Here is a 24,535-nt window from a genome sequence, read left to right on the forward strand (position 1 = left end):
TGTCAGTGTAGTCTATATCCACGATGTTTCATTTCTGGGATTGTTGAGGTGCTGTTACTCATTTTCGACTGGGTGTATGTAACTTTCCTGTTCCTTTGTATTGCCGTTCTAAACTCCGGTGGATTTATGAGGACTAAATATATGTAACTTTCAGTTTGTGTTGATTTCAGCGGTCCCTTTGGACAAAAGCAGTAGTGTTTTTACCACACTTGCTGTCGTAAAGGTTGCTGTCGTAGAGTTAGCGTTACGGGGAGGTCATATAGTCATGATGAATGTTTTGCTCAGACATAAAATCATTCATTTACAATAAGAGAATAAGTTACAGATGAATCGTTGCATTTCAAGTGTTGCACATGGTAACTTAGCCTACCTTGGATGTATCGTGAGCTAATCTGGGTCTCACTGTCACCGTGTCAGGAGGCATAGCATTAAGAGTTTGTTGTAGCAACTAACATAATAATAACCTAGATTAATAAAGGATTACAGTTAAATTTAGTCCACAAAATGACCAAAGTTTACACACATTTCCTGGGTGAAAGACTTTAGTTTTCCCCGGGGAGTGAACTCTGCACTCTTGCTTGAAAGTCCTGTATGTTAACGCCCAATGTTGGCCTCCCGGTCTGCTGATTCCTCAGGTGGGTTGATGCATAGACTGTATAAGTGAAGCAAAGTTATCTCCATCCCCTCCTTACTGTCGCACCTCGTAATTCATTCCCAATGAGAGGGAGGAGGGCAGGTGAAAGTGGTCAGGAATCTAATATTTAACCAAAACATAGTTTAGTTCAGCTTATATAACATGAGGCCGAATATTTCACAATTCTATTTAATTGTTTTAAGTTTTCAACAATACAGATCAACAACACTGCCCGAAAGTTTCAATCAATGCTCGGCCACAGAACTTGTTCATTGACAACGTCATCTGTCATGTAAAACAAGACAAGTTATTTCCTACTGAGACAAACTGTTACTTTAGTGTGATGATTCATGTTATAAACATGTTTTATAAAAATGAATAAATCACATTAACAAGCCCTAAAGCATCATTGGCCATAACAAGAGAAAACCATGAGGGAAAAACAACTTGACAACAGTAACAAGCTGTTATAGAAATAGAATCCCCCCCCCCCCTTTCGCATTTTTTATAATTATTTTTTTTAAAAAAAAAACACAAAAAAAAAAAAAAAAAACAACACACACACACCCCCACACACACACCACTCCTTTCCCCCCCCCCCCCCCAAAAAACAAAAAAAACTAAACTCGCTAAAGCAGAAGTAGTGACCAGATATTTTAGCATGGTTGAGTTGCGGGCTCATCCACGGAAGACATGATCCACAGGGCTATATCATCCACTCGTGAGTCAGAGACAGAGGCACTAGCACCGGCGCTAGTCGCGCTAGCCGCGCTAGCATCCTGGGGTGGCAGGGACAAAGATGTGCTAGGTGTTGTGGATCTCAGCTCTGCTTCATCTCCTGGTTGCAGCGATGACTCTGAGACCGTTCGTGCACGTTTAAGGTACCTAAACAACGACTGTTGCAACATTGTCCTTTACTGGAAATTATTTTCACACTCTCAGATCACTGGGAGCTAGCCTAGCATACCGACAAGCTACATCCAATCCCGAACCTCACTGTCTGCTGAACTTGCGCAGAAACATAAAAATAGACATGGCCAGTTTTTTAAAATTGTTTTTGAAAACTAAACATTTAGAATATTTTAGAACAAATTTTGAGATTATTTGCCGATTTTTAATAATTCTTCACCAAATTATAATATTAAAAGTTTTTTGTTTTTTTTAAGAAAGGTTTTGGGTGGGCCTGTTGAAAAGTGGGTGGGCCTAGGCCGGTCAGGCCTACCCATAACGCCGTGCCTGCTTCAAATACAGGAAAGCTGACGCTGAACATTTGTCCTGTAGGGTTAAATTGGTCAAACGGTTCATGGCTTGTGTGTTTATCTGCTGCAGCCTCAGTTTGATGTGAGTTATGGTGAAACATGATTACACAGAACAAATGCAAGGGCCGAGCAAATAAGACTTTGAGACAGAGAATAAACAAAGCCAAAGTGCAGTTTCTCTGATTTATTCTTATAAAAATGAGCATCTCTCTTTGTCCCGTCAGTGCTTCTCTGTCTGCGCTTCAACAAGGAGAAGGTAAGCTGTTAGAAAGATGGATTGTTTTCATGTGTTTCACATACAAGTTTGAATACTATGCCAACAGTTAAATACAGTTTAACACATTGAGTTTAAGATGTAACTGTGCACACTGGAACTGTAAATCCCTTAGAGATGACTAGATTTACTCATTCTCCTTTTGGAAGTTCAATCAATGTATTGATGTTTTTTAGTATTATTTGTTACTAGTATTAATTGTTGGTTTGGTGTGTTTGAGTGCTCATTGTTACAATTACACAGCAAACATTCAGTGACAGTTTTATTTGTGCATGGTAGAAAGCAAATACTGATAGTGACATAACATACATTAAATATGGGAAATTAAACTACATGGTTGCATAACAATTTATAGTGGTGATATTAGGTGACATGTATTTGGGTATCTGTGTATAGGTAGCAGGAGATTAGATTTACATTAATTTCAACGTTGTTGTCATTGTGCAGAGTACAATTATAGAGACAATGAAAGGCAATTAGCGTCTAACCAGAAGTGCAAAAATGCAGAAAAGTGCAATGTGAATAGTATAGACAGGTAGTGCAGTATATACAGCACTGTATATGACATATAGTGCAGTGTAGACAGTAAATGAAGTGGTATGGTGTATAGTGAGGATATGTGAAGTTAAAAGAACAGTAATCCAATCTGATTGGTGGAGTGTTAACCCGGAAATGACGAGCGGGATTAGCCTGACGTACGCCTCTAAAAATCTGACGAAAATCTGTTAAACTGACCTTTGTTGATCTGAAATGAAGACAGATTCAGCAACTGCATGGCCTATTTCTCTCTTAAAATGTTTTCAGAAACACTTTTCGTGAACTATTTTAGTAAAATATGAGATCGTATTCTGAACATTATGGTCGAGGAGAAGCCAGACCCACGTGACGTGTTCGTCCAATCAGCTGCCGGTTTTCATTTTTTGGGCGACAATACAGATTAGGGCTGCCTGCTGTTATGGAGACGTATTACGTCTCGCACACACAGAACATACGCTCAAGTCGGCATCGCTTCGGTGTGTTCTGAGGCACTTTTTTGACCAAGTCGGGGAGGCAGTCTGTCTGACGGTCGGCTGTCGGGTTAGTGTGTCGGAGCCTTAATGGGCAAAGATTCAGGGGGAGGTTGACCGTAACAGGTAGCTACTACTTTAAGAGGGGGGAGGGTAATTAGAGTGACAAGAAGCTATTTATGGTTCTTTCAATCATAGATTTCTCATTTCTTATCCAAACAACGTCAAACTTGGCACTGCACACTCGTGCCCTTAGCAAGAAACCTGTCAAGTTTGATTGGTTCGAGAAATATGCGAATAACAAACACACTGACATATAGACGTTCCTGTAGCCTAATAGATAGCCTATTGAATAACTTCATGATACAGAAGACAAAGCATTTTGTGGAGTGATGAATCATCATGTGATATTTGCAACGATTGTGACTCAAAAACAATGTCTGGTAGCCTGCCTATAAGTGGCATCTCGCTCTGTCTGCCACTTGATGTCTGTAGCTGGTTGTTCTGTGCATGAGTGGGATTCTTAAACATCCTGAAATTCAGGAATTGTTGTTTGTTTATTCAAAGTCAAAGTCAGTCCAAAGTAGTGCTACTTTGCAATTGTTTGTGGGTCTGAGCTGTATTTCATATTTTAGCTGCCAAAGCTCCGCTGCTTTCTTCGACCCTCTCCGTCTCTGGTCCTGCGCTGTGCTCAGTCAGTGTGTAGTGTGAGAGGGGGAGTGGCCAGCGGCTAGAACGGCAAAAGCCAATGTGTGCTTCTTTTACCGATATATATTTAACGATATCTTTTGCATTTCTAATCCAAACAACGTCAAACTGCACTTATTCGTGCCCATAGCAAGTCACCTGTCAAGTTTGAAATCCATCCGACTAACGGTTCGAGAGATATTCCAATAACAGACACACAGACACACAGACAGACGTTCCTGTAATTTATAGATAGATATTCATTAGTTTAACAATTGTGATGACTCCTCCCACTTTGTGGGTGGCTCTTGTGAGCTGGGTAGGATGCAGGCAGAGGTGTGTTAGTCTACACCTGGTTCACATTTGCTTGATTGACTCTTTCTCCTTTAAAGAGAGCTGAAGATTCAGTTCTGGTGATCTCTCTCAATCCTCACATCCAGAAAAGGTTTGGTTTTGAGTTTTGTTTACATTACAGCCTGGTTCACAACTGCTGGTTACAGCATTCTCGTTCAATACTGGACCATTATTTTTGTTCAAATCAGTCACTTAGACACAGCCAGAAAAATATCACCCTTTAATCATATTTCTTTGAGAGTAACTAAACAACCCACATACTCATCAGATTCACATTATACTAAACCTTGAGACAATACCTCCGGTACAAAATCAGTTTACTCATTAAAACAAACAATGACGATGAACTTTTGAACTTTTGTCTTAGTTCACAATGATGATGCGTGCAGTCGTGGGTCTCTGGGTCCTATCAGCGGTGATCTGCGTGGGCAGAGGCCATCACCATTTGGGTCACGATGATGACAAGGCCGTCCAAGACCACGTGGCGGTAGACGGCAGCCACGCGTCTCCCTGGTGAACGAAGCAAACAAAGAGTTTTCCTTCCGACTCTACAGGCAGTTAGCAGCTCATGCTGACTCACAGGGAAAGAATACCTTCTTCTCCCCGGCTAGTGTGTCGGCCGCCTTGGCTGCGTTGTCCGTGGGAGCGCAGGGGGAGACTCACCTTCAGCTTTTCAGTGGTCTGGGCTTCAACAGCTCCCTCCTGACGCAGACAGATGTGGACCAGGCCTTCCAGACGTTCCTCCAGAGGGCCAACAACACATCTCAGGAGGACGCCAGCGAAGGGACCGCTGTGTTCGTGGACGACGACTTCAAGCCGAAGCCAGAGTTCCTGCAGACCCTGAAGCAGTCGTACTTCACAGATGGGTTCAATGTGGACTTTAACCAAACCACAGAAAGTGCTGATACCATCAATAAGTATGTGGAGGAGAAGACCAACGGGAAGATTGACCAGCTGGTGGAAAACCTGGATCCAAACACACTCATGTATCTCATCAGCTACATCTACTACAAAGGTAAGAAGGTCCTGTGGGATGAGATCTAGTCAGTCTGTAATAATCTAAAATAATAATGTAAGATCTGTTTACATATTTTGAGTTTAAATTGAACTTATTAAACCATCAGTTTTGTTTTATTTCTGCTCATTGTCTAACAGGAAAGTGGGCGACACAGTTTGACCCTGAGCTCACTGAGCAGGACGACTTCAACCTGGACGAGAACACCAAGGTTCACAGTTTTACTCTTAATTATGAAAAAATTATTTGAATCCCAGTAATTAACATGGGCGGAGCCAGACTTCGTAAAAATTCAAGGTTAAGCACAAACCTAGAGCAGGGTGTCCATTGGGAATCCATTGGGAATCATTTACGAAAGATATATAAATTATTTAAATTGTCATCGTCCAGATTCCAGTCGACATGATGAATCTGGAGGATCGTTTCCACACACATCACGACCATGAGCTGAACACGACGGTCCTTCAGCTCCCCTTCAACAGCTCCTACTCCATGCTGCTGATGTTGCCTGACGCCATGGCAACACTGGAGAACGGCATTTCCCCGAACCACGTCACCAAATGGTTGAAGGCTATGATGACACCCAGGTTGGGAAAATCTTAATTTATGCTTCTAATATGTGGAAGGTTTGATACTGAATAAGGTACACAGCTTTGTCCTGTTGGATAGAGACTGTCCTCCCCCATAAAATGCCCCCATAAGTGCATCGTTCTGACCTGTTTTTAGGTTTGTAGTGGCAGCACCCTCTAGTGGCCGTAGTAGTTCTGATGGGAGCATAGCAGGAAGAAAGGTGAGGAAGTGTCCTGGTAAGAAGGCAGGTTGGGGGAGGGGTATGACTAACCGTGCGTTCATAGACATCGGAAAAACATTTTTCCAACTGAAAACGTCACCATTCACCTAATGTCCTGTGGGAATCAGAGGTGGGAAACTCGGGCTGCATGTTGATAACCGAGTTTCCCAGCTGGTGACGCGTTGTTGACAACTGACGTTTGAAGGAGGCGACTTTGGTTCACTGAAAATATTTCAATGATAATTAAAGCTGCAAGCAGCGATGACGGGCCCTTGTCATTGGGGGGAACTGGCAGACGCAACATCACATGTAGACCACACATTCTAAGTTTCATGTAAATCGGAAAAACTTTTGCCAAAATACAACCGTTCCTGTTTCAACACCCACCTACAGGAACTTGGTCCTCCATAACTTGCGCATTGTTTTAGCTATCAAAAATCTTTTGATAGCTGTTTGTCATGAGGGTCCTCCAAGTCTAAATGCAAGCTTTCGTCCAGATCGGACTAACGGCCCAGGTGTAGTTAGACAAAGTAGGTTTCCCATAGGCCTATATCACGATGTGGCTATTTAATAAAAAAAATTCTAACAGCACCATCTAATGGCCGATTCACTCTAAATTTGGCATGGATGCTCAAGCCCCTATGCGGAACATCTGTGTCATGTTTGATGGCAATCAGAATGAATCTTGGTATGATACGCCACTTCCTGTTTCGACAGCCCCCTACAGGAAGTTGATCCTCTGTAACTTGCACATTGTGTTAGTTATCAAAATTCTTTTGATAACTTTTTGTCATGATGGTCCACAGTCTACTTGCACATTTTTGTGCAAATGGGACTCACGCTCTAGGAGGAGTTAAAAAAAATAGGTTTCGCTCAAAGCAAATTTCCTAATTAATTTAAAAAATGAAAACAGCGCCATCTAAAGGCCAATCAACGCCATATTTAGCACACAGCCTCACTGGAACATGAGGAACAACTCTTCTAAGTTTTGTGTCCATTGGAATAGCCGTTGGCAAAATACAACCGTTCCTCTTTCCACACCCACCTACACAAAGTTGGTCTTTTGATACATTTTTGTCACGAGCGTCCTCCGAGTCTATATGCAAGTTTTCGTGCCGATCGGACTCATGGCCCAGGAGTAGTTAGACAGAGTAGGTTTCCCATATATCAATATTTTGCTGATTAATTAAAAACAATTACAACCCATCTAATGGCCGATTTACACCAAGTTCGGCACAGATGCTAAACCGGGTATGAGGAACAACCTTGTCAAGTTTCGGGCCAATCGGAATAACTGTTGCTAAGATAACGCAACTTCCTGTTTAGACAGGAAGTTGCTATAACTTGCGCATTTTTTCAACTATCAAAATTCTCTGAATAACTTTTCGTCATGACGGTCAACAGATACTACCTGCAAAGATTGAAGAAGATTGAAATCACGGCCTAGGACGAGTTCGAAAGATTGTAAAACACCTGAAAAATGCATAATTAAATATGGCCGCCTTCCGGTTGGGCGGAGCTAATGAATGTAAATGGGAAATATGTCCGCAATGATTAGAGCAATATGTGTATTAAAGCTGGTGAAGATTGGAGCAACTATGTCCAAGTTGAGGCCTTCCACGCCTTAGGGGGCGCTATGGAGCCCGTTTACAGGTATGAGCCAAATCGCTGTAGAGTCTCGCAAAGCTCCCAGGTGTTTATGTGGGCGCCAATATTTGTGAGTTTTCGTATATATTGAGATTATCAAAAATGTGCCCAAGGGCTAAAACCAATTAGGGCACACTATAGAGCAACCTTACCACTCCCAAGCCTAAATGTGAATTCAGATGAAAGAGTGTAATATTCTGCACATGGCTGCAAAAGTTTGAGAGTTTTTGTGCATCCTAAAGTCCTCAAACAAGTGTTCGTAAAATGAAGATTTTTTCACAAAAACCAAGATTTCGGAAATATTAGAATTTTGTAATTTTTTCAAAAAATAGCACCATAGACTTCAAGATGAGATCTATGTTCCCTCAAAAGTTGGTATATTAACTTATTACTTTTGTCTAATTTAAGGCGCACGTTAGGGGGCGCTATGGAGCCCCCTGGCAACGCCCAAGCCCAATCACTACAGAACTTTGCAATTTTCACCAGTTTTGACATGTGTGCAAATTTTTGTGAGTTTTCGTGCATACTAACCCCCTCAAAAATGCAACAAAGGACTCGGAAAAATAATAATAATCTGACGAAAAACAATAGGTTCCTTCGCACTTTATTTCGGGCTCAGTCCCTAATAAACTGTTTATTGTGGACAAATGCCTCTGCCAAGAAACATGCACAGACATAACATGTTTAAAATTATTCATAAATAGGCCCATGTATAAAAAAACAACACATTATCCGTGTCTTTTCCCGTTCGTTGTCCTGCAGATAACACAAATAATACCTGGCGATGTGCTGTTTGGATGCTCGGATAAGAAAACAGCAGAAAATCTTCTGTTATTGTGGCCTCCATGTTTTCACACACCTGATGCTCTAGGCTACGGCCAACCGTTGGTGGCACTCATGCAAAAAGTTGTTAAGCCAAACGCCAATATAACAGAAGAAGAAGAACACGCATCCCGACCATGTGAACACTGCCAGTCGGAAAAAACAACGTAACCATGGGGGGTGGTGCCTGTTATTCCGAGGTGGCATGAACGCAGCAAAACAAACACAGGACTTTCACTTAGGAGACCGGGGATCATGTCTCATTTGGAAAGAAAAGGAAACAGAGTTTAATTTAATAGTATTTGTCTGTAGTTGTTCTTTGCTTTGTAATTGTGTGGTCATTATTGTGCATCTGCTTTAATCTTTTACTATTTCTTTATGTGTCCTTGAGTATCAAGAAAGGTGCCCATAAATAAAATGTATTATTGTTTTAACCTCATATCAACTCAATTAAGTCAGAGGTTTTTTACCCAGGAGGAAAGGATCCCTACAGAGATAGAACTTCATGTTAAAGATTAAAATCCTTTTAGTTAGATTTTTATGAAATGGGGCTGTGTCATGTTAAACTAAAAGGATCTTCCTCTTTAACTAAAAGGTCTATCTCTGTATGGATCCATCCCATAATGTTGTCAGACACTTAGAATAATAATCTGAGTCTGTCAGTGATTTAAAAATGGCACATTATTATTTAAGGCCCTCATAGCCAAATGAAACTCCTGCCCTAGTCAGATTCACTGCATGTTTGTCTTTCTCCCCCAATGTTTTAGGAGCTATAATGTATATATTCCAAAGTTCTCCATCAAGACTTCCTACAACCTGAATGATGTGCTGTCAGAAATGGGAATGACAGACATGTTTGGTGGTCGTGCAAATTTGAGAGGCATTTCAGAGGAGCAAGGACTGGCAGTCTCAGAAGTAAGTAAACAGAGCATATGTTTTGTTATTTCACACATATTCCATTTGTCTGTCGTTCCCTTTTACTCGGGCTTGCGCACCGTGGTTGCCAAGGCTTGCAAAACAGGCGGCGTGGACGAGGCCGGAGCCACCGCTGCTGCCGCCACAGGCATCAACACTAGAAGAAAGTCTTACCCTAACCCCCCAGCCCCTGTCCCTGTGTTGAAGTTCAATCGTCCATTCATGGTCATCATCACTGAAAGAAACACGGAGAAAATCCTCTTCTTGGGCAAGATTATCAACCCAACCATCTGATGGATCATCACTTAGTGTTTGCTCGAGCACAGCTGTTCAGAAAAACTATTGTTTTGTTGTCTCTTGCTTTATTGACCGATTGTGTAGCAAACTCGGCTACTAGTCCGTGAAGGCAAATTAATGAAGGGATAAAATATTAGAAACAGCCATAAGCATTTGGTATTCATTTATACCAAAGATTAGCTATAAAAAAATAAAATAGTGACCGCCCACCTTTTGAACCTCTTTGGCCCCGGAGTTGATTTTCACCATTCAACATCTCCATTGACGTTTAATTAAAGTGCCCATATTATGAAAAAAACACTTTTTCTGGGATTTGGGGAGTTATTTTGTGTCTCTGGTGCTTCCACACACATACACACTTTGAAAAAAATCCATCCATGGTGTTCTGAGTGAGATCTGGTTTCTGAATGTGTCCTACCTTCAGTCTCCTGGTGAGCTGGTCAAAATCGGCCCGGACTGTGACGTCAACATCCGAAACGAGCTGGCTAACCACAACCGTTAGCTCGTAGCGGTAGCATGCTAACGCTAATGCTACCGCTAGCATGCTACCTCGTTCTCAATAGCAAAGCGCTGCTACAACACACACAAGTTCACCATAATCTCCAAAAGAACTACTTCCATGTGCTCCCTGGTTTAGAAGAAGTCTCCCAGCTAATCCTGCCTTGGAACTGACTGAAGGTGGAGAAACAGAGAAACAGCTTTCTTTCTACTGCTTATGGACTACTGAATGTCTATTTTCTGAGTTAGACACGTGATTACTAACATGTCTGAGTTACTGAGCATGTGCTCAGTAAATGTTTGAGGAAGGAGGGCATGTAACTCAGTAACTCAAAGATAGTACATCGTGCATCGTTTTTTTCCCACAAAAACCAAGATTTCGGAAATATTAGAATTTTGTAATTTTTTCAAAAAATAGCACCATAGACTTCAAGATGAGATCTATGTTCCCTCAAAAGTTGGTATATTAACTTATTACTTTTGTCTAATTTAAGGCGCACGTTAGGGGCGCTATGGAGCCCCCTGGCAACACCCAAGGCCAATCACTACAGAACTTTGCAATTTTCACCAGTTGTGACATGTGTGCAAATTTTTGTGAGTTTTCGTGCATACTAACCCCCTCAAAAATGCAACAAAGGACTCGGAAAAATAATAATAATCTGACGAAAAACAATAGGTTCCTTCGCACTTTCAGTGCAAGGCACCGTTGGGGCCTTGCACTTTCGTGCTCGGGCCCTAATTAGTCTTCCTGTGAAAAAAATTGGTTGTTCACTCATGTGATCCAAAAAATTAAATTTTGGTTTTATTTAATTTGAAGGCTTTTGAAAAAGAAAATGTTTAAATGGTTTCAAAACAGCATCCTGACCAAATCTTTGACATAAACCAGTCTGTAATTTACTCAACATCCTCTGATCTTAACTATTCTATTTGTCAAAATAATTGATCATATCTGCATTTTTTCAAACTCAAAAATTAAGTATAATGTAATTTTCTTAGATTCATTGAACATAAATAAGTAAATAAAAATAGCATTAAAAGAGGGTTAAAAATGTTTTTAAAGCGGCAAAAGCATAAAACAGCGTCAAAAAAGTCGGAAAAAGTTCCGAAAAAAACTTTGATCCGGAATTACAAGTTCATAGACGACGGTGAAGACAACACAAGGGTTAAAAAAGGATTTGCTCCTCATAAAGTCGGGGGTCGTCTTATTTCTGGGTCAACACGGTAAATCACATCAGTTTAGGCCACACTGAGTTATCTTTGTAAAGTACAGATGCTAAGTAAGAAATTGATCATTACCCTTAGCCAGACCCGTTGCTAGACCTCAGTCTTAAGGGGGGCACATGAAATACATGGGGGGGCACAATTATTATTGGCGTACAGTACGTACAGTGCCTTGCAAAAGTATTCGGCCCCCTTGAACTTTTCGACCTTTTGCCACATTTCAGGCCTCAAACATAAAGATATAAAACTGTAATTTTTTGTGAAGAATCAACAACAAGTGGGACACAATCATGAAGTGGAACGAAATTTATTGGATATTTCAAACCTTTTAAACAAATAAAAAACTGAAATATTGGGCGTGCAAAATTATTCAGCCCCCTTAAGTTAATACTTTGTAGCGCCACCTTTTGCTGCGATTACAGCTGTAAAGTCGCTTGGGGTATGTCTATATCAGTTTTGCACATCGAGAGACTGACATTTTTGCCCATTCCTCCTTGCAAAACAGCTCGAGCGCTCAGTGAGGTTGGATGGAGAGCGTTTGTGAACAGCAGTTTTTCCGTTCTTTCCACAGATTCTCGATTGGATTCAGGTCTGGACTTTGACTTGGCCATTCTAACACCTGGATATGTTTATTTGTGAACCATTCCATTGTAGATTTTGCTTTATGTTTTGGATCATTGTCTTGTTGGAAGACAAATCTCCGTCCCAGTCTCAGGTCTTTTGCAGACTCCATCAGGTTTTCTTCCAGAATGGTCCTGTATTTGGCTCCATCCATCTTCCCATCAATTTTAACCATCTTCCCTGTCCCTGCTGAAGAAAAGCAGGCCCAAACCATGATGCTGCCACCACCATGTTTGACAGTGGGGATGGTGGGTTCAGGGTGATGAGCTGTGTTGCTTTTACGCCAAACATAACGTTTTGCATTGTTGCCAAAAGTTCGATTTTGGTTTCATCTGACCACAGCACCTTCTTCCACATGTTTGGTGTGTCTCCCAGGTGGCTTTTGGCAAACTTTAAAACGACACTTTTTATGGATATCTTTAAGAAATGGCTTTCTTCTTGCCACTCTTCCATAAAGGCCAGATTTGTGCAGTATACGACTGATTGTTGTCCTATGGACAGAGTCTCCCACCTCAGCTGTAGATCTCTGCAGTTCATCCAGAGTGATCATGGGCCTCTTGGCTGCATCTCTGATCTGTCTTCTCATTGTATGAGCTGAAAGTTTAGAGGGACGGCCGGGTCTTCGTAGATTTGTAGTGGTCTGATACTCCTTCCATTTCAATATTATCGCTTGCACAGTGCTCCTTGGGATGTTTAAAGCTTGGGAAATCTTTTTGTATCCAAATCCGGCTTTAAACTTCTCCACAACAGTATCTTGGACCTGCCTGGTGTGTTCCTTGTTCTTCATGATGCTCTCTGCGCTTTACACGGACCTCTGAGACTATCACAGAGCAGGTGCATTTATACGGAGACTTGATTACACACAGGTGGATTCTATTTATCATTATTAGTCATTTAGGTCAACATTGGATCATTCAGAGATCCTCACTGAACTTCTGGAGAGAGTTTGCTGCACTGAAAGTAAAGGGGCTGAATAATTTTGCACGCCCACTTTTTCAGTTTTTTATTTGTTAAAAAAGTTTGAAATAGCCAATGAATTTCGTTCCACTTCATAATTGGGACCCACTTGTTGTTGATTCTTCACAAAAAATTACAGTTTTATATCTTTATGTTTGAGGCCTGAAATGTGGCAAAAGGTCGAAACGTTCAAGGGGGCCGAATACTTTCGCAAGGCACTGTATATGTATAATAATCATATACTCTTGTTATACTATTTGCACGTAATCATCACGTTAAACATAACCAACAGCAATATGACCAGGTAGCCTATATAGCCTACAACACATTACATAGAAGCAATGTTATGAATATCCATAAAACACTTGACTATACAACATATTAGATGTAACACCAGAAGCATCTCTCAAACATTGCATTTTAAAGCAGTCAACAGAAGGATATGCATTGCTATACATGTGCCATGAGACACACACGCACGCGCACGCGCACACACACACACACACAGAGACTTCGAACCTACCGGTACTTTGAGTGGAGGCAGCATGTCCTCTCTCCAGTCCCTCCTGTCATTTGAAGCTGCATGCTTATTTAAGCCCTTGTCTGTAAATCTTAAACCCCTTAATGAAGAAGGTCGCGTCCTTTTCCACCGAGTAGCCTACGCAAGCCAGTCTCTGTTCAAATACCAGCTACAGCTACGTTTTTTTTTTAACCAAACATTTTGACTGGATATTTCCTCAACACAACCTGTTTGGGTTTCTCCGTCACACCCCCTGATTCAACAGTTAGTTGTGGCCCAAATGCTGCCCCAGTCACAGTTGCACGTGAACCCCCGGCTCCCCCCAAACAAAAAAGGCGCCCCCCCACAAACAAAACCCCCCCCCGATCAGACTGTAGGGCCTCACTTCCAATTTCGACAACATCAGGGAGGCATCGGTGCCGTATCCAATTTGGCAGAGGAGAATGTTGGTGGGCTTTTCAACCACTTACCATGAGGAACTGAAGCGAGTAAGCCGGCGAAAACTCATCCAGCTTTCAAAAATGTGCGGTAACTGTTGAGCAGCTACACTGACGTAGGCTACGTCACGTCGTAGCCTAACTTTCTTTTTAGTAAGGCCGTGATAGGCTGTTGCAGTGTAGATTCCCATCAATCAAACAAAAATCACACCATTGTTTATTTATATTTATAATGTTTTAAAGATAAAGAATGCAACATTAATGCAACACAAAATTAGCAACTATGATAATATAAAATTAAAGTAATTTTTTTAAGAGATCTGTGCCTCAAGTGGGGGGGCACAAGCATTTTTGGGGGCGGGCCCGGCCCCCTATGACCCGCCCATAGCGACGGGTATGCCCTTAGCAGACCTTCTACAAGTAGTTAGCTCTGACTTGCACTGACGTTGCATGCCCTGATCCCTGTGGCCCTGCAGCACATAGCCCGTCAGCGGAGAGGTGCAGTGAATGGAGAAAGATAAACACTTAATATGGACCAGCGTCTCAGAAGTTCCTAGGTTGCTGGGGAGAAATGGATATCGGGCAGCAAAATTTAAACAAGGCACCGACTCAAGACGTTTCTCTCTGCCCTGTAAGACGCTGCTCTCCCCATCCTCTGACTGCTGCTCTTTGGCCGGTGTTTGTCGGTGTTCTGATTGGTTAAAAGAAAGTGAACGCCTCTAGCAGCTGTTCAGTTTTAAAAGAGAGAGAAAAGTGATAAATTAAGACGTCTTCCTGAAGGAATTTACGCTGTGCTTGATTAGTTGAGGAAAATTCCTAACACTGTCTAAATTGATGGCAGCTGCTTAAAGTTGATGTAACATTGACAAAGTTCCTCGAGGAACTAGCTACCAGTCTGAAATACTGATGTTTCCCTTCAAATAGCATGCACCATAAAGACCGTAAAGGACCGTAGGACAACATTAGACGAGAATAATGGATCAAGTAATCACATTTTAGAGTTATCACATTTTTCCATACCACTCAAAAACTCAGCCAACAACGTGCAGCCTTCAGGTACACTAATGTTTTTTTAAATCCACAACACAGACATCATTCACCTGTTAAGAAGTCCCTGATCCATTTGCAGGTGTTGGGTGTTCACACCCAGGTCACGCAGTTTGTCCACCATTATTCAGTTCAGTCATTTCAAGGTTGGATTTGCAGTAGTTTTTCAACATATACGGAGACCTAACAAGTTTTGATGCCTCGAAAAAAAAGTACAGTAGAACTTCATAAAGTTCAGGACAAGATTCCACATTGAAGCCATTCTTTTCAAGATTATATTTTAGAAATGCATCATAGTTTGCTTTAAAGCCGAATGAAAAATGTACGTCATCCAGTATTTCTTCTTGAACAGTCTGATGAAGGTGGTTTTTTACCCCTTGATTTCAGAATAAAGCCAAAAAGATTCTCTCTAAACTGCACTAACAGTTCATTCATATCAGGAGGTTCCTGTGGATTGACAGCATCACCGGGCCCCTGCTCCTCCTCCCCCACTACTGTTTCCTGGATATCATGAGCAGTGGCTCGTCTGGCTGTAATGTCTTTATGCTTTCTGTTGATATGTTGTCGGAAGGACTCATATTTAGAAAATGTTGATTGACAGTTGGTAAGGCCGCACGTTATGGCAAAATGTGGCTCATGTGTATGGACAAGTGTGAAGGCTCTTCGAGAGCATTTAGGACAGCTGAATGGTGTACGCATTGCTGTTGTTGATTAAGCTAAAAAGTTGATTACCCTCGTCACACTAACAGGAAGAGGCTTGTCACCAACCTCAGACATTTTTAGAACATATCACTGAGCATTTCAACAGGAGGAGTTAAAAGGGTAAAATCATATTTTTTTAATCTGCACTGGGTTGCACCAGCCTTGCCAACATGCGGTGCATAAGGTCTGCCTGGTCTACGTAACTGCCATTTTGACTCCGCCAGCAGACGAAAATAAAAACTTGGTAAATAGTTGTAAAGACTTAGCCTAGTTGTAAGGAAAACTTGATATTAGTTGTTATAAAACTCTGCCATTGGTTGGAAGGACGCATTTTTGCGCAAGGATGCATATTACCACTGGCAACGGAGCAATCCCGGAAGTTGAATGTCGTGTATATAGGTTACACCAGCCTTAAATAAAAATCAGATGCAGACCTTTGAGTAATACGTTTGAGAACCCCGGGCGTATAGGGTTAAATGGGAAAATAGAAAATTACTCTTTAAGACAACTATATTGGAATTTCTTGAGTTAAACGTTCATGCCCTCCAACTTATGATAAAGTAATCTATACAACAAGGATTTTAACTGGATTTTCTGCTGTTTCTTATGTTTTTTTTCACCTATTGTCCAGGATTTTGAAGGCTTCTTGGCAGCGATTAATAAACAGAAGACACACAACACAAGATGTGCTTCTGAGTGCTTCGCAGATCCCGCACAGCTACAGCCAAAAACTTCTGGTTATGACTGACAAAGAAAAGTCAACAGGTCTACAGCATGGATCCTCATTACTCAGTTATAGTCAGCAACGAATGCCTGTTCAATGTCTCGTGTGTACCAGAAGCAGACAGCTACACCTTGGTGAAAATATTTGGGAGTGTTTCAGAAGATGGACAAACTGTGTCTGGCCTTTCTGGCTCTTCACTCGCAGAGCTGATGTTGAAACAGTCACTGGAAACTGCGCCCGTGTTCTCTCTCGATGGAAACACAACCGAAGACTTCCAACATAACTTCATTAGAGTTTTTACAGCCCGTGGCATCCCAGCAGTCCTAGAAACAAACCAGGAGAATCACCAGACTTACCAGGTCATGAACCAACTTAGAGAAGTTTCCAGATACCAAGTTCCACAAAGACCGGTTGATCACAGCATCCAGTACGACCACCAGCAGATCCTCATCTTGGAAGATGACCCTGTTGTCAGAAAAGCTGCTACGTATCTTTTTGAGAAGCATCCAACGCTTTCCTCTGTCTACGTTCTTGATAACAACCAAAGACCAGTACTGATCCGAGGTGACTACGTGCCTCTGACAGAGGATAGCCGGCTGGTGCTGGTCGGCCACGGCAGGAAAGACAACTCAGGAGAAATGAGACTGGGAGGACATGATGTGCAAGATGTGTCCAAAATCATTCAACAAACCTCCAGGGGTTCCAATAAAATTAAAACAATAAGTGTGGTGGCCTGTGACGTCGGATCAGATAAAACATTCATTGAGACGCTGCTGAAGGATCTCCATGAGACCGCCGGCATCGAGACAGTGCTGCACCTCAGGAACACTGTGATCCAGATCTTACACACAGGAGAGAAAATCACCCAAGAGATCACTAAGGATGGAGATCAATGGTGACATGAAGATGACAGCAAGAAAGTGGTCGCAACCCTCGATAGGAACGGAGATGTAATAATTAGAAATGAGCCCGGCAGTAAAGGAAAGGAAATCTTTAACGCTGAAAGAAACTTTCTAGGTCCAAAAAAACTACGTTTTCTGGTCTACAGAGACAGCTGGCCAGATGAGCCAAGGAGATTTATTAACCAGAATGTTTATAATAACTTAAATGCTAATGAACGTAATGCTTGTAATCAACTTGAAGCTCTATCCTGGGGATTGTTTCACAACGAAAACATACCCGCTTCAGAAAAAATGAAGATTAAAAACTTGGATCTAAAAGAGTATTATTTCCCCCCCAAAAAAAAGAGTTAAAAATGAAAAAAACTGTTATGAGATTAAATCAGGAGAAGATATCAGGAATGTAATCCGTCACTATGCAAAGACCGGAGAAGATGAGGTTACATACCTGAAGGTCAATATTAGAGGTTGATCCTGAAAATCTGTATGTCGCTCCAATCGGAAAAAAGCTTGACAGTAAAGAAGAAAATGAACAAAACGTTACGCCATGTATTAAAGATCAGATACAAAAAGAGAAATACCCTGACATACGAAAAGGAATTGAAACAGCAATGAAAAATGACCCTAAAGAAGGATACGCTCAATATCTGGAAGGGATTTTTCTTGGAGAGCCCACAACACAACTCTGCAAACCCTTGGTGTTCTCTCAATGAGCTTCATGAGGTAGTCACCTGAAATGGTTTTACCTTCACAGGTGTGCTTTGTCAGGGTTAATTAGTGGAATTTTTTTCCCTTATTAATAAAAAAAGCAAAGGGTGGCTACTTTGAAGAATCTAAAATATAAGACATGTTTTCAGTTATTTCACACTTTTTTGTTAAGTACATAATTCCATATGTGTTCATTCATAGTTTTGATGCCTTCAGTGAGAATCTACAATGTAAATAGTCATGAAAATAAAAAGGAAACGCATTGAATGAGAAGGTGTGTCCAAACCTTTGGCCTGTATTGTAATTATGTATGGTTTGCAAAAATGGGAACTGCTGCGTCCGTGTAGATGAGAGAAGCACCAGCGCCACTGACTTTAGACTAGTGCCACTGACTTTAGACTAGCACCACTGACTTTAGACTAGTTTTTCCTGGTCTGTGATGGAATTGTTTTCTGAAACTGCAAAATAGCACCGGGGAACGTTTGTGCCGGAACACGCCTCCTTTTTTCGCTGAACTGCCCCCGGGAGCGCAAATACATTCCCTGATTTACAGACGTGCGTCTGTGGAGGGAAAAGTCCGCTGTGCGTCAGGTGCAAAATAGGAATGATACATGCGTCGGTGTACAAAGGCTATTGCGCTGAGTGCAAGATAGGGCTTCCTGTTAATCAGGAGGTGAAAAAATGTCTCCTAAGGTTTGTGTAAACTAAAGCAAAAATACATTTATTTATAACCATTTCTTCCACAAAAGACAAAATGCTGCACATGAACTACAACTGTAGAGATTATTTTAATGCTTTAATCTTTATTGTTTGTTTAGCAGTTAGTGCATTCCCCCAAATATCTTCATCTCTAAGAGTTAATACAAATGTGAAAGCCAACGAGAGACTCCTGAGTGACAACGAAGGTGACATACAAATACACACAAACACCCACCCACACACACACACAGACACAAAGTTACTCAATTACTTTTTAACAGCGGGGGAAGATATACTTTTTTGTCTTTTTTTATTTACAAAAAAAAAAGCTAAAGTACATATTTTAAAAACTACTTTAAAAAGTAAAAGAACCCAAAAAAACAACTCCATTACAGCAACGTGAGTAAATGTAATTTGTTACTTTCCACCTCTGGACTTATATGATCTTTTGTTCATCACATCGGCGGAAATTATGGAATGCTGTTTTATTCAATATTAAATAAATGAATAAATACATACATTTATGAACAAATAAATAAATATGCCTTTGAAATACATCATGAAATGAATAAATGAGGCAATAAATACATATATAATTATGTGGTGCACACAGCTCTATTCTGAATGTGAGAGATAGCCACGGTGTCACGTTTGCCCCGCTCTTATTGTGTTTTCTGTTTATTTTCATAGACTTCCTGTTTTATTTTGAAATCCATTGTTTGTCTTCATTCACTTCACTTGTCTTCCTGCCTTTGTTTGTTTCCCGCCTTTTTTGATGACCTGTCTCCGCCCTAATGTGTTTCACCTGTTTGTTTTCAGCTTCCCCAGTCCCCATGCATAAATACTCACCATTCCCACTTCCCAGTGCCAGACTGTAGTTGTACGTAAGTCACTCTCTCCAGCGTTTTTCTCACTGTTTGTTTCTTCCCAGTGTTTCTCGGACTATTGCTTTGTTTCCTGACTACGATTTTTGTCTGCCACCTTCGTACCTTCGCCTGCATTTGTTCTCTGAACATTAAAGACCAGTACCTGTGATTCCCTGTCCGAGTCGTGCGTTTGAGTCCGCCATTGTACCGTGATACACGCCCCCTGATTTGCATATAAGATCTTGAAATAAAAAGAGAGGGAAATAAATAAACGTGCACTTATGAAATAAAAGTACCATGAAATAATTAAAAGTCGAACCTTTTAATATATTTATTTAACTAATTGATTGATTTTTATATGAATATTTACATTTATTTAATTACTTATGTATTTATTGCTTCATTTATTTATTTCATGATGAATTTCAAAGGAATATTTATTTATTTTTTCATTTATTTATGTATTTATTCATTTATTTATGTATATATTTATTAATTAATTAATTTAATATTGAATAATATGGCATTCCATGGGAAATCAACTTCCACCAAAATAAAGTCTGCACACACAAAAAAAAAACTCAGCAAAGTCCCTTGCATCCCTCAGCTTGTGTTTCTGTCTATCAAACACCAGGGGGCGCTGTCGGAGATCTATACTGGCTGTGTGCTTTTTTTACGCTTCTGGTGGATTTGTTTTTTTCTATTAAAAACTTCATTATTCAAGTAAAAATATAAAGATAGACTTTATAAATCCCAAATTGGGAAATGACTCTGTTACAGCAGCACGTTACAGGGAGACACACACAGACACAGACACAACACAATTGTGATGAGCCCCCTCATGTGAGCTGGGTAGGAGGCAGGTAGAGGTGTGGTAGTCTACACCTGGTTCACATTTGCTTGATTGACTCTTTGTCCTTTAAAGAGGGCTGGAGGTTCAGTTCTCGTGATCTCTCTCCATCCTCACAGCCAGAAAAGGTTGGTTTTTGATTGTTTTGGTTATTTTATTATTGTTATGTGACGGATGGCTTGCTTAAACCTAGATTTGCAGAGTAGTTGAGGAAAAGCCCCAAAATCGCCATCACCAAACCCAAAACACACAATGAAAAAAAAAAGGCCTTTGGGGTAAAAAGCCCCCCCCCCCCCCCCCACCAAAAAAAAAAAAAAAAAAAAAAAACAAGCATATCTCCACCAGACTCCATGTAAATAATCAGGACTTTTAGCATGTATAGAGCCAGCATATCTCCACCAGACTCCATGTAAATAATGAGGACTTTTAGCGTGTATAGAGCCAGCATATTTCCACATGTAAATGGGTGAATTAAGGGTTTATTTCAACCAAACCAGAGTGGTGATTGTTGGAACAGTGGAAAGATGAACCAAGATGGCTTTTGGTAGTTTTATTTAGTTTGCCTACTTTGAATGAAGTGTGTTTTACAATGATAAAAGTCCTGATTATTCACATGGAGTCTGGTGGGTTTGGAGATGGTGATTTCGGGGCGGTTTCATGTAAAACTAATAGGATCTCACTCTTTAACTAAAAGGTATCTCTGTAGGTATCCTTTTCATAATGTTGTCTGACCATCCCTAATGTCAGTTTGTCAGAAGCAAAACCTGTAACTTTTAGTGGATGAAAATTGAAGGTAAATGTTAGATTGTAGCTTGTTTCGCCACTACAGTGGTCTTGCTTAAAGGCTCTGAACACCCCACAGGTGTTTACAGTTAACCCCAGGACTGTGGGTGTTTTTTAGACAGACCTCTTCCTGAGTCTCCTGTTACCTTTCTTGTATGTGTAAGGGCAAGACAAATGACAGCTTTATAATTTTTCTTGGTAGAGATTTGTGACTTAACTTCAATCTCTGCTTCAACATGAGCAGCGATCACCTGTGGTGGGTTTGGTGATGGTGATTTTGGGGCTGTTTCATGTTAAACTAAAAGGATCTTACTCTTTATATACCTCCAGTACAAAATCAGTCTACTCATAACAATTAACAATGAAGCTGAACTTTTGTCTTAGTTCACCATGATGATGCATGCGGCCGTGGGTCTCTGGGTCCTATCAGCGGTGATCTACGTGGGCAGCGTCGCCCTGGTGAATGAAGCAAATGAGTTTTCCTTCAGACTCTACAGGCAGTTCGCAGCTCATGCTGACTCAAAGGGAGAGAATATTGTCTTCTGCCCAATTTGTGTGTCGACCGCCTTGGCTGCGTTGTCAGTGGGAGCGCAGGGGGAGACTCACCGTCAGCTTTTCAGTGGTCTGGGTTTCAACAGCTCCCTCCTGACACAGACAGATATGGACCAGGCCTTCCAGACGTTCCTCCAGAGGGCCAACAACCCATCTCAGGAGGATGCCAGCAACGGGACCGCAGTGTTCGTGGACAACCGCTTCAAGTTAAAGCTAGAGTTCCTGCAGACCCTGAAGCAGTCCTACTTCACAGATGTGTTCAATGTGGACTTCACCAACGCCACAGAAAGTGCTGATACCATCAATAAGTACGTGGAGGGGAAGACCAACGGGAAGATTGACCAGCTGGTGGAAAACCTGGATCCAAACACAGTCATGTATCTCATCAGCTACATCTACTACAAAGGTAAGGTCATGTGGGATGAGATCTAGTCAGTCTGTAATCTAATGTAAGATCGGTTTACATATTGAAGTTAAATTTAATGTATTAAACCAAATGGGTTTTATTTCTGCTCATTGTCTAACAGGAAAGTGGGCGACTCAGTTTGACCCTGAGCTCACAGAGGAAGATTACTTCAACGTGGACGAGAACACAAAGGTTCAGAGATTCTCTTTTTTTATTTTAGAAAAAATGACTTGAGTCCCAGTAATTGACATCTTGAACATTCATGGTTAAGCCTAAACCTAGTGCGAGGGTCCCTGGGTAATTCATTTACCAAAGATTTATAAAGTATTTTTCATGCCGTTAACACAATTTGGGAAAACCTGATAGTTGTAACACCCTTTTTTTTTTTTTTTTTTTTTGACAAAAGGATGCATGGATTTGCATCCAAGTCCAATTAAGCATCATCGTTCCTTCGGTGTTTAAATTGTCATTGTCCAGGTCAAAGTCCTCATGATGAATCTGGAGGATAGTTTCTACACATATCGCGACAATGTGCTGAACGCGACGGTCCTTCAGCTCCCCTTCACCAGCTCCTACTCCATGCTGCTGATGTTGCCTGACGTCATGGAAACACTGGAGAACGCCATTGGCCCGCACCGTGTCACCAAATGGTTGCAGTGGATGAAGCCCAGGTTGGGAGCATCTTAATTTATGCTTCTATTATGTGAAAGGTTTGACACTGAATTGTCTGTCAGTGAGTTAAAAACAGCACATCATTGTTGCCCTCACAGCCAAATGAAACTCCTGCCCTAGTCAGATTCACTGAATGCTTGTCTTCCCCCCCCCCCCAATGTTTTAGGAGACTTGATGTATATATTCCAAAGTTCTCCATCAAGACTTCCTACAACCTCAACAATGTACTGTCAAAAATGGGAATGACAGACATGTTTGGTGAGCGTGCAAATTTGAGAGGCATTTCAGAGGAGCAAGGACTGGCAGTCTCAAAAGTAAGTAAACGGGGCATAAGTTTTATTTGAAATTTCATGAATTTGTCGATTCACTTACTCTGCGTTGCACCGCAGGTTGTGCACCAAGCTACGCTGGACGTTGACGAGGCCGGAGCCACCGCTGCTGTCGCCACAGGCATGGACATCGAACTGCTCGGCTTCGTGGCCCCTACCCCGGTTTTGATGTTCAGTCGTCCATTCATGGTCATCATCATTGAACGTAACATGGAGGAAATCCTCTTCTTGGGCAAGATTATCAACCCAACCATCTGATGGATCGTTTTGTCACTTTGTTTGATCAAGGACAGCTGTTGCATCTCATAAAAGAATCTGGAAACAACTTCTGTTGTCTCTTGCTTGGAGTGTGTAAACACTTGTGTATTCTACAGGTGCAGAAACTGTTTCACAGCTTGGGGTCAGTCTACCTTGGATGGATTAGACATTGTAGCTAATCAAAATCCTTACAGAGAAAATGAATTAGATTTTTGAATTTGGGACACAAAACTAGAGTGAATGCTGTATATTCAAAGGCTGATGTTACACTGGATTGCTGGTGTGAACATGTAAGAAGTGGTAGAAGGAATAGTTGAGAAGTGAAAATTACATCATTTGGTAAGAATGTCATTGAGAAGTTGCATCATACAAATGTTTCAAAAGATGGGCAAAATGTTTTAAAATGAACTCTAAACTGGAATTTGCTTTAATGTGTAAAAAGTAGGTAAAGTACTAAAAGTTAATTGGCTCAGTTAGCAATTTTAAAGATTGCCATTACTTCTCCTGTCTCAGTTTTCAGAGATGAGGCTTATTCATATTTTAATCTTTTTACAGCTATAAGAGCTAGACTTACCATCTTTTGCAGCTAAAAGCTAACACTCTGGCCATCATGGGGGTGTCTTTGTAGCACTTACAGGTTTTCTATCCAGCCTGGAACTTGTTCCTTTTTTTTGGGGTTGTTGAGCAATAAATCCAAAACTCTTACATCCATGATTTATTCACTTGATGTCAATTTATAAATTTTTCCCATGATGCTTTGCGAGAGCTTGTTGACGTTTTGTTAACCAATGGAAGGCAGATCCATCACATATTAGGCCATTAAAAGGCAGGCAATACGGCATCCCATTGACGACAAAGTGATTATGGTGAGGAGAGATCACGCAAAGTCAGAATAGTGAGATGTGACCAAAGATCGTCTATTATCGTTCAAAACCGTTCTACAGAGAAGAATGGCATTACTGTTTGAGTTTTGGCATAAGTTTGAAGAAATGTAGTTTGTCCTTTTATATGAGTTATAATTTATTTATTTTTGCCCTGGGTGACTGCAGATATATAGGAGAACTGTTTTAGACAACACAAATGAT

The 24,535-nt window shown here is 41.0% G+C and overlaps 1 pseudogene; it reads left to right on the top strand.

Moving 5' to 3' along the window:
* The first annotated feature begins 2,018 nt into the window (after window positions 1–2,018).
* Window positions 2,019–24,155, top strand: LOC120560216 (annotated as a pseudogene).
* The last annotated feature ends 380 nt before the right edge of the window (window positions 24,156–24,535 follow it).

Source organism: Perca fluviatilis, chromosome 6, assembly GCF_010015445.1.
Source record: "Perca fluviatilis chromosome 6, GENO_Pfluv_1.0, whole genome shotgun sequence".
In the NCBI taxonomy this organism is placed as follows: Eukaryota; Metazoa; Chordata; class Actinopteri; order Perciformes; family Percidae; genus Perca; species Perca fluviatilis.